Here is a 12232-nt window from a genome sequence, read left to right as displayed (position 1 = left end):
TGCTTTCTTCATTCATTGACGTCACATAACACGCAATTTGGTATATGTGGAGCTAGCAAAACGGCCGCAAGCGCATCATGAAGGGCTCAATGTACTCCAGTGTAGCGTTGGCGCATGCGCACGCTGCCCACAGTGACGGTACGTTAGCAAAACGCAGGTTCTCTGTAGTCTGACGCCAGGTGCGACCAGCATCCGTCGGCGCGGCCCGATGGCAACCGGCGCGAAATGCGACATGCTGCATTTCGCGCATCTGCGTTACCCAGACAACACTGTGTCTCTCTCGTATCGTGATGCAGGGACAGCGGACGCGCTGTAACGGGCATGCGTCAAAGCAACGCAGCGCGGCGCGCGAATGCGAGTAAATGGAAGGACCAGAGCCTGGCGTGGCAACGTCGGCGTGACGCGACGAAATGAACGCCGCCGAGCACTCGCACCACGTCACGTCGAAATGTATTGGCACCTTGACTGTGGCATGTAGTCATGTTCTCACTTGACACGCATCTCATGATTACCATGTTTGCACCTGTCACATACCTTCGTCAATCATTGGCGTCACGTAATACCAAGTCTGGCATATGTGAAGCTAGCGAAATGGCCGCGAGTGCGTCATCAGTGTGGCATGTAGTCATGTTGTTACATGACACGCATGTCGTGATTATCATGTTTGTATGTCTTATTTACATATGCCGTCCGTTGATGTTGCGTAATACTGAGTTTGGTGCATGTGAAGGTATTGAAACGGCCGCGAGTGCATCATGAGCCTAGCATGTAGTCATGTTGTTACATAACAGGCATCTCATGTTTATCATGTCTGCACCAGTATCATACCTTCGTCATCCGTTCACGTCCCGTAATACCAAATTTGGTATAAATGAAGCTAGCGAAGCAGCCGCCAGCGCATCATTAGCGTGGCATGTAGTCATGTTCTTACAGGATACGCATCTCAAGATTACCCCGTTTGCAGCAATCACATACCTTCGTCATTCATTCACGAACCGTAATACCAAATTTGGTATACATGACGCTAGTGAAACGACCACGGGCGCATCATGAGCGTGGCATGTAATCATGTTGTTACATGACACGCATGTCATAATTTTCATGTTAGGGTCTGTCGCTTGTGTTCGCCATGCAATCATGCCATACCATACCAGTTTTGCAACATGCTATGTGAACAAAACCACCGGAAGAGCTGCAGGACCATGAAATGTAATTCATGACATTCACGACATGCATGTCATAATTTTCCTGTTATGAGTAGTCAAATATGTTCTTCATATAGTCATGGTATACCATACCAAGTTTGGTATCGATACCATTATCTAAACGGCCAGGAGAGCTAAAAGTTGGAGGCGGCTTGATAGTACATAGATAGACAGACAGATAGTTAGATAGATAGATAGATGGATGGATAGAGAGATAGATAGATACATCGATAGATAGCTGCATACATAGATAGATAGATAGATAGATAGATAGATAGATAGATAGATAGATAGACAGATAGATAGATAGATAGATAGATAGATAGATAGATAGATAGATAGATAGATAGATAGATAGATAGATAGATAGATAGATAGAGAGATTCGCTCAAAGTCACTGAAGTTCGCTAAGAAATGCCTCGCATTTAAAAAAAAACGAATATTTTGAAGCGGCGCAAAATCACTATGTAAGCATGCTAGCTTCCAATCCTTATTGCTTTTTATCGTTGAACTTTCGCAAGGCAAATTTTTTCCCAGCCCTCCTCAGCACGCGAGCGGGAGGATCACATGGCGCATACCTGTCACCACGTCATGCGCGCACAAGTTCATGCGTGACGTGCCCGCAGCCCGTGCTTTCGATACAGAATATTTATATATACTTCATCTACGCCCTGATTCCGCAGTGTCTGCATGACGGCTGATATATCTACTGAATCAAACGCCTTCTCGTAATCTATGAAGGCTATGTATAGTGGTTGGTTATACTCTGAGAATTTCTCTATTACCTGATTGATAGTATGAATGTGGTCAATTGTTGAGTAGCCTGTTCGAAATCCTGTTTGTTCCTTTGGTTGACTGAATTCTAATGTTTTCTTTACTCTGTTAGCAATTACCTTTGTAAATAGCTTGTATACTACAGAGAGCAAGCTGATAAGCCTGTAATTCTTCAAGTCCTTGTCATCTCCTTTCTTATGTATTAAGATGATGTTAGCGTTCTTCCAAAACTCTGGTACCCTTCCTGTCAGGAGACACCTTGTAAATAGGGTGGCTAGTTTTTCCAACACAATCTGTCCTCCATCTTTCAGCAGATATGATGTTACCTGATCCTCACCAGCAGCTTTGCCTCTTTTCATGCTCTCCAAAGCTTTTCTGACTTCTTCTATCATTACTGGTGGGATGTCATCTGGGTTACTGCTAGTTCTTATAGTATTAAGGTCGTGGTTGTCTCGGCTACTGTACAGATCTCTGTAAAACTCCTCCGCTATTTTAACTATCCTATCCATATTGGTAGTTATTTTGCCTTCTTTGTCCCTTAGTGCATACATCCGACTTTTGCCTATCCCAAGTTTCCTCTTCACTGCTTTGGCGCTTCCTCCGTTTTTCAGAGCGTGTTCAATTCTCTCCATGTTATACCTTCTTACATCGCATACTTTACGTCTATTAATCAACTTCGAAAGCTCTGCCAGTTCTATTTTGTCTGTTGTACTTGACACTTTCATGATTTGACGCTTCTTAATTGGGTTCTTCGTTTCCTGGGAAAGCTTGCCAGTGTCCAGTTTAACTACCCTGCCTCCAACTTCTACTGCACACTCCGTAATGATACTCGTCAGATTATCATTCATTGTATCTACGCTAAGGTTGGTTTCCTCACTAAGAGCCGAGTACCTGTTCTGCAGCGACACTATGAATTCCTGTACTTTCCCTCTCAGTGCTAGCTCATTGATTGGCTTCTTGCGTATCAGTTTCTGTCGTTCCTTCTTCAAGTCTAGGCGAATTCTAAGTCTAGGTAAGCCTAGTCTAGGTATTCAAGTCTAGGTAAGCGTATAGCTTGCCTAAGCATGAAAGCAGCGACATTTGTTCGGACGCGGTACTAGTGGTGCCCAACATTCAGCCTAAACGGAGAGTTTCAGAATCACATAAGTAAAGAGTTTCAGAATATGGCGCCCCGAAGATCTTGGGGACCCAACAAGTCTGCGACCCGTCAGGGCGCATGCGCAGAACCTAAGCCAATCTCGGCCTATTGCGTTCATGTTGAACCAAGAATCGAAAACTAACGTGGCCTCTAATTCGTCTTGCGTCGCGAGCAAGACGACACAAGCGCAACACCACGATGCAGTATGAACGACGTCTCGAATAATGTTAGCTTCTCCACGAGTGGTGTACCGTGCGTTTGATCCGACGCAGCCTGCGTTTGACCCGATTCTCAAACTCTGCTGATATTGCGAACGCAAGAGCTAACTACGCAACGCAGCAGGGAGACTCGGTGTCGTGGGCCCCCAATTCTCTAACTCTAATCTTTAAATGATGGGCGCCAAGCTGCGCAAGGCGGCCTCTCATTATATACTTCTCACTTGAAACTGAGCGTTTCAGCAAAGTTGGAGAAGGTGTCAGGGTAAAAGAGACTGTAAATTGTCGCGCATACGTGATCGGGCTCCATCGCTCGAGAAGCAGCTGCGAAGTTCGATCGTAAAGACATGGTCGCGAGTTCTGGAGCGTGTGTTGTCTCGTCATCAAATGGCTCGTGTACGTACTGCACTCTCAACGTGAAGCGGTGAGATGACAGACCGCACAAAACCACTTCTCTCCCTGGAGGGGTCATATTACTATACCCGAGCATTTTTTTATTATTCGAGATAGTTGCCATATGAGTTAGCTGCTATAGCCATATTTTGTATAACATTACAAGTTGTTTCTGTGTAACTTTCATTGCTGTGCGTTTCCAGCGAAACTGTCTTTTCACCAACGCTATGTGAAAAGACCATGAAACAGGCACCACCTTGTGCAAAAGCCCACAATCATTGCCCCTGCCCAACTACAAGGTGTAAAATTACAGTATTTTTGTGGGAAAGAGACCTATATGCACGCCATCTGGAAGTGATGCTGGGAAGCGAAAGCTTGTGTAGAACACAGAGCCACTGGTAGGTGGCACCACCACATCGTCGTAGTGAAGCATAGGAAACACCCACTTTCTTGTGCATGGCGTCGCATTGTCAGCGCAGCGTAACAAAACATAGGGTCTTTCGAATTATGTATCTTTGAATTCTTAGTAAAGAAACAAGCCACATAATAATTATGTATTGGTGTCACTCCTTAGATTCGTGTAATATTTGTTTTTTTATCGACAATGTTCACAAGTAGAAACGCAGCCACCAGATCAAGCAGGCTGGTGTTGAGCAATGGCTTGAACTCTCGCCTGATGGATGAATAGGGTGACATACAGATAGGCAGACAGACATAAATACAGAACAAAATTTCGCCAATGAAGTATCAGAAAAAACTCTGTCATTTTAAAAATTATGAAATATTGTAACAACATGAATGATATCTTAAATCACTTACGCTAAAAACGTCCTAAAAGATGGTTTGTGTGCGCACACAAATTACGTTTGTAATACGCACGCCGCTATATTGGCTTACTGATTGACAAAGTAAGCGATTGGCATTCTGAGCTTTAAGGGCGAAGCTCCTTAAGCTGTGGATCGTTCTCTCCTCTGTGATAGTATGTTGTAGTAGCCCCTTCTAGTTATGTTCAAGAATTGCTAACTAGATGGTGCGGTGTGTATATGTCCTTAGAAATAGCATCACTGGATGGCATTAGTAGTTTTCACATACTTGATGATTAAAGTAGATACATGATGCTGTTATAATAAAAAAAATTCACAGCGGACCCACAGAGAAATTGATAAGGAGTGAGGCGAAGCATCCGTCCATCCAATGCGTACTTTCTTTTGATAGGAGTGGGCGAAAAGACAGACAGACAGACAGACAGACAGACAGACAGACAGACAGACAGACAGACAGACAGACAGACAGATAGACAGACAGACAGACAGACAGACAGACAGACAGACAGACAGACAGACAGACAGACAGACAGACAGACAGACAGACCAACAAACCGACCGACCGACCGACCGACCGACCGACCGACCGACCGACCGACCGACCGACCGACCGACCGACCGACCGACCGACCGACCGACCGACCGACCGACCGACCGACCGACCGACCGACCGACAGACCGAGACCGACCAACCGACCGACCGGCCGGCCGGCAGGCAGGCAGGCAGGCCGGCCGGCAGGCAGGCAGGCAGGCAGGCAGGCAGGCAGGCAGGCAGGCAGGCAGGCAGGCAGGCAGGCAGAAAGAAGGACGGATGAACCGACGCTTCGCCCCACTCATGATCTTCACTGCGTAGATATGCTGTGATTTTTGTCGTACCATTTCTTTCTGTTTGCGCAGCGCATGCGATGTACAGGGTCTCTCCTCACTCCTACAGCATATCAGAACCAATCATTTTATCGCTCATAGTACCTTTTCCCCTCCCCGAGTCATTCTCCCCTTAAGGACTGCAAAAGTCGCATCCCTTTTGCGAAGAACTCACCCTATCTTTGCAGACACCTGAAATTTAACCACACCACAGTATCTAAGCAGAACAAGTTCAAACCCGTCCACTAGTCTTTCTCTTACATCCCCAATGATGCTTTTACGAAATGGGCTCTGAATCAATCAGTCTTTTCATAAGGTCATCCCTCACACACCACGGTGGCGTAGCGGTTCCTGCCCTGCGCTGCTGACATGTACGTCACGCGTTCCATCTCGGTCACTGCGGTCATAATCTGGTGAAGGCGAAATGGTAGAGGCGTTTGCATTGTGTGATGTTAGTGCACGTTAAAGAATACCAGATTGTAGAGAATTTTCATAGTCATCTACTACATTGTGACTCATAACTATGTTGGAGTTCTTTGGCACACTAAACCCGACATGGTTCTATAATTATTTTTACAACTATTAGGCAAAGCCCCGCAGAAAGCACATACCTAGAATCATAGATCGGCAAACTTCCTGAGGAGTCAACTCGTCAGACAGACTTACATCGAGCCGTGAGTATGAGTCCAAGAGAAGAATATTTTAGTGAGCATGAATCCGAGTGAGTCCGGTTGAGGGAAATTTTGCCGAGCCTGAGGACGAGTGAGTCGAAATAACAAAATGTACTTCACAAGTGAGTCTGCATGATCTCCACAATTTTGGCCAGCCTATGCCTACAGTTGCTCAGTGGTGCTGGCGATTCGCGTTTTCAAGGCTGGCTTTCTAGAGGATGCAGACAGTGTCACCAACCACGCGTATGTTGATGTCATTAAGGTGACGGGAGTTATTGGTACGTCTCCAGCGGGGATTTATTGATCGCTCACTGTTTCCGGAAATCATTGCATCACTATTATCTGTGTGCAGTTATTACGAGTGAGCAACAACAAAGGGGCATCCAGCTCAACAAAAAGCATCCACTATCGTTGGTATGCAAAAAACGCTCAGATGCTGACCCGAAGTTCTCGGGTTTGATCGCGTCCGTTGGGGTCACATTACGACGAAGGCAAAACGCCGGAGGCCTCTAAACTGTGCTATTTCAACCGTTATTAAAGAACGACAGGTGGTTATGACTTCCTGAGCCATGCACTGCTGTGTGCCTGTAACCATATTGTGGTTTTAGCGCGTAAAACACCGAATAATATTAACTGTGGGGGAATATGTGTGATGCGTCACGGCATTATAGGTGTCTTTAAAGCTTCTTAATGTAGCGATGAAATGCCTGAGTCAGCCAAGTGGAATAGAACTCATAAAACCGAAATAACGTTTTTTGTGCGTGGAAAACGTTGACGCCTTTGGCGACCATTAGACGACGTTATGACTTTTAGCCGGACGTTGTCTGGTACCAGTGCGTTCAAGAAGTCGTAGAAACTTTTATTACGCCCTCACAATCGCATTTGCTTCTTTTCGCACCCCTCACTCCTCTAGACGCGCGTTATTATCACATTAGCATTTAGATGAACTCTGCAAGCCAACTCTTCGCGGCTGTAGTAAGGGCGCGTGCAGACACTTTTTAGTGTTCTTCGTAGACTTGCTCGACGACCAGTACTGCGAGTAATACGAGCACAGCTACCGTGATGCTGTTAACGTCAGTTCGCGACGTAAAACTGTGAATTGAAAGCGAATAAATTTATCCCATTTTATGTACTTTGGCGTGAAAATGACTGCTTTTAGGAATGGTATGGAAGCTGATAATCGCTCTTTTTTATTCTGTACAATCAAAATTGGTGATCCAACCAGACAACAAAAGCTGCAAACGTGTAGTTTAGGTTCGTCTGAAATCTAGTTCGGTATGTAATTATCGTGCCGACAACTTTTTCTGTGTTATCACTGCTTGCAGAGATTTTGAATGAGGTTCCACATGCGATGCAATGGAGGCCTTATTAGTTATCGGGCCATCTGCGTTCAAGATAGCTCAACAGAGTACCCAGTAAGCGTTTAATTGACAAGTACGCATTTGCTTGCTATTTCTCCATTTCATCGCAACACATATTAGGCGTACCCCTATTAGGCGTCAACGCATCAACGTGCGAAGAAGCTGAAGGGGGCAGGACAAAGAAAGGCTTGATTGCATATTCGATCACGATTTCATACATACTGTGGTATTCACATAGACGAACTAGTGATTTTCAATTAACCACTTTCATAAAAACAAAGTAAAACTTCAGTTGCAAGAAGCCGCCGGCAATCATTGGCCACCCCAGGTGACATCGTGTTCCTGCATCCTGAAGAACGCCGCAGCGTAACTGCCTGTCACTGTAATACTTGGAGTCATCACGTGACCCAGTCGATAACGACACTTGTGACGCCACTGGTAGAGATGCGCACCACTCTCCACTCTTATTTTGGCAGTAATAATGAAGGCACAATAATAAGAGCTAGGAGGTGGCACGGCGTAGGTTATTAACTGCTCCGGCGATACTGGGCAACTACTGACATTGAGGATGTGACGATGTATACGTACAGGCCCCCAGGCAGAAGCTTTCTGCCTCGTTCAATGTGTAACTGATAGTATGACGTCAAGAATGACGTCTCTGCTTAGGAGTAGCGTTTAAAGTAGTATACGTGGCATAATTGCGAAGGAGGACGAACAAAAGAAGAAGGTATCATTTCTGCCTGAAGGCATTGTTTCCATCAGTAAATCTTTCGTTTCAATATGCACAAGCTAGCCCGTAGGGATACTCCGTAAAAGCTAAACAAGTAGTACAAGGTCCTTCAAGAGTGATAAATATAGCTTCCTCCTCTTTCAATCGAGCCATTTTTCTTAGTTTATAATCATATAAATTTCGAAAGCCGCAGTCTATTGCAAGTTAAGTTTATTCCTGTATTTTTACAAGGCTTGTTCATAGATAAAACGAACAAGTAGTATTCAAGAGTGGATGCCGAGCGTAAAACAAAGGGAACTGTTTTTACACTTATCAACAGCTACTATATACGACACAATGGCTGTGTTCAGATTCTAGACAGTATTGTAGACAGCCTACGCTGACAGTCTGGAAGACCGCATGAAGCCCGTGTTGTCCGAGTAATGAAACGCGTCCAGAATACGTCTACTTGACGTGACGGCACCCCGAGTCGACAAGAGAAAGCTAAGGTAAACAAAACTGTTATCCGATCACTTCGCTGAGCCCCATCTTGATGGCGAGCAAAATAACTTGCATCAAAGAGTTTCCTATAAATACACTAGAGGGAAATCAGACGCTAGCGTCTATAGGAGCAGCAACGCATTGCGCATCAGTGAGCACGGGTAAGATGGGCCGTAAACAGATTTGTCTAATCTTTGTACGTCTGTTTTCGTTTGGGTTCGCGTGGCTTGAAGCTGTTTTGTCACGAAGCACAAATCGGCAAGTATTCAGCAGTTGTGCTTCACCCCCTTAATCATTTAGGCTTACCATTTCAAATCGGGTAGCGAAGTTCGAAATGATTCATTCTTTCCTTCGAAACAAAACCGAAACACAACAGTAAACGAAAACACAAATGATATTCGAGGACCACAAGTACAATAATTAGGCGAATAAGTGTACTACCCGTAATTCCAATGGTCTCTGAACGATTGCAGTTGCCAGAGAACCCTCTAGTTCATTTTAAGAAACTGTAAGACCTGCATTGTTTTTGTCTACAATGTCGCGTACTTGAAGTTGTCTATTTGGCCGGCTACGTGAATATTAGAATGGTGCTTAAGATTGCGGTCACCCACTTAGCTGTCTATTTAGCCGTCTACGGTGGGTATTGGAGCACACTAATTTTAAACATGAAGTAAAATCATAGCGGTGTAACGGCTTGAAAACGAACGAGGTCTTTCTCGCTAAACGTGTATGACATTGATTCGTGCATGTCAGGTGAAGGGAAAAAATTGCGTTGCGGCCATTTTATAAGCATGAAATTTCACGTGCTATTATTCTCCCGTTTATGCTCCTCCGGGGTGCACAGAGTTATGCTTATACGTGTTAACAGTAACATCAGGGGGCATGAACCATAGCACACCATGCGAAATCCTTGCGTTGCCATTCTTGCTGACTGCTCCATTATACAGCTGTGGAATGCCGGCAACTTTGACCAGCGAATGCCCCTGTCATTCAGAGCGCTTTTAATGAGTGATATCAAAATACGTCAGGTCTTCTCGCCATGCAGTACGCAAAGCGTGACGAGGTGGCGTAAGCAAAATAGTACTCTGTATTTCGAGTTATGGTACAAGCACCCAGCCTCCAGTAATTGATGTATGGTAGCAGTGCCTTAGGTTTGAGTGATAGATCATTCGCTATTAAACCATTGCAAGTTTTCGCCGTCGAAAAGCCTTGAAAAAGAAAACTAGAATGTGCATTCTGGGATGTCTTTATATAATGAAACTTGCGTGTGTTTGCGTGTGCGTGAGCATGTGGGTTGAGTAAACCTTACAATGTAGATTGAATACCTATCGCTGAACTAAATAATATACGAAGAAAACACGAAGTCATAAACGACACACTTTTTATTGTCTCGGTAAGAACAGATTGTCTTTAGCCGCCATGGACAACTCATTGACACATCATTAAAAAGTTACACGTTAAATAAATGCCAAAAGCAATAACCACCTTCTTAGGAGCACATTCCTTCACTATTCACTGCATTCGTCGCCATAAGCTTAAAATATTTAGGCAAAATTAATGTAGATGCAGAGAACTTAAAGCCCTTTGTATCGTTATAACTTATCAACTTCTGAACTGAGAACTATACCTTTATCGAAGTTCTCGCATATAAAGCCTACAGCTCAATGGAGACGTTTTAAAGACAAGACGTTCGCCAACATTCTTGTGGAAACGTTCTAGTAAGTCCCCTTCGGTCGATAATGTTCCCGACGTGAACACCGAAGTGTTTAATATCATGACCTGGGCTTTTCACTGTGTATTCCAAATTCCCCGTACCATTCTAGAAAAGTAAGTTACTGTTTGTTTTCTCCTTGCATTTTCTGTTTTTACCAATCTATAACATACCCGTTCTATCGTAACGCAACATTTGTTCATGCCTTAAATGATATTTTGTTTCTTTCTGTTATTCATACTATATTCTTTCGTTTGGCTATCCTTATTGAAAAAGGTACTCTTTCGAGGTGTACCCACTGAACAATGCACCCTTTTTCGGAGAATTCGTCAGTTACAGTTTGTGGGTCTCAAAATCGGCAACATCACTCCTTTCGGCAAGCCTGTTGGCCCAAACACTCTTGAAGACAGGACGTATTTGGGGAGTTTTTTTCTCCCATAAGAATAATCGCTATTCGTATCGCGTGCCTTTCATAAAAGTTATTGTCATGGACTAACTTCTGATGAGACTGTAGCGAGTGAACTTTTTTTTAATAATTTAGACGTCAAACTAGTGAGATAGTCCTCGTTAATTGTGTGACAGAGATGCATAAATGCACGGTTTATTTTTAGAGCGTCCACCTTTGCTGCTCAGTGGCCTAGTTTTGAACGCCCTGCAAGTGTTGTTTGGCGCTGTGATTTCAAATCACAATAATATTTTATCTCTTCTTCCGATTCACGCTAACGTACGCCTGAATTTTTCGAAAGGTCAAGTTTTGACCGCGTAGTAACTTTTTTTGACGAATACCTCTCCCGATCAGTCCGGTCTAATACAACAAAAACAAACGAACGAGCGGCTCCTTTGCGTAAGCACTTGCGAGACAACAAAAATACTTCGTAATATTGTTCTGTACCTTTCTTTACCGTGCTCTATGCGGAATGAGAGTGATTATAGATTAAGCTTCATTTCATCAAACAAGGTTGACTGGCACCGTGCTCTGTTGTAGGCACGCCGACCCGGTTTCATCGGGTCGGCACCGGTTTCATGCCTAACGTCAAAGATAAAGTGGCACCACGCAGCGCACACAGCGTGAACAGCTTACCGACTCCGTTCATTGGAGGCTGTAGTCAGCCATTTTAGGAAGTTAAGCTGGCGCTTACTGTTACAAAACTGCTGCGTCATGCATGAAACGTGAAAGCATGGACACCATTGAGCACGTTATATGACAACTAATACTGATGTACGCTTGACCGACTGATTGCCAGACTAACCAAATGAATTGCAAAGAAAAGAAGCAAACACAAGGAAGAGTATGCTCAAATATCATCAGCAAATTCGCAGGCAAGAATCAAAGTTAGCTATAACGTAAGATAGAGAACTCAGGTGCATAGGAAGAGCCTTTCCTGTGTGGTGAAGCTAAACGTACTGATGGCAATGAATACGATGCTCATTGTGGTGAAACGAATGATGAATCTTTTCTTACTACAGACTTACCCCTCATCTGCTAGAATAACCTTAAAGTTGGACATTTCAAGATTTGCCTGATGTATCTTTATACACGTCCCGTTGGCTATACTTTCCTTTTTATGGTATTTACGTAAGTGCTGTGATAGTACCCCGGTGATTTACTTTTTACAGTCTCTTACAAGGCAGCGAATATAATTATGATAGAATGATAGCGCTATATGCACAGTAGAGTCTTCGCAAAATGAAATTTCCGCCAGTGCTTCTAAGTGGTGACATAGAGAGCATTCGGCAGGTCGAAAGAGGTTTGGACAGAGCAGAAGAAAATCATGTAGCTTCTTGATAATACGGAGGCATAGGAGGCGAGGAGCAAGCTGAAATAATGTGAGTATCCCTTGTTGTCATACGTGAGATTTCGTGGAC

The sequence above is a fragment of the Rhipicephalus microplus genome, chromosome 7, assembly GCF_043290135.1.
Source record: "Rhipicephalus microplus isolate Deutch F79 chromosome 7, USDA_Rmic, whole genome shotgun sequence".
In the NCBI taxonomy this organism is placed as follows: domain Eukaryota; kingdom Metazoa; phylum Arthropoda; class Arachnida; order Ixodida; family Ixodidae; genus Rhipicephalus; species Rhipicephalus microplus.
This window is presented reverse-complemented; position numbering follows the sequence as displayed.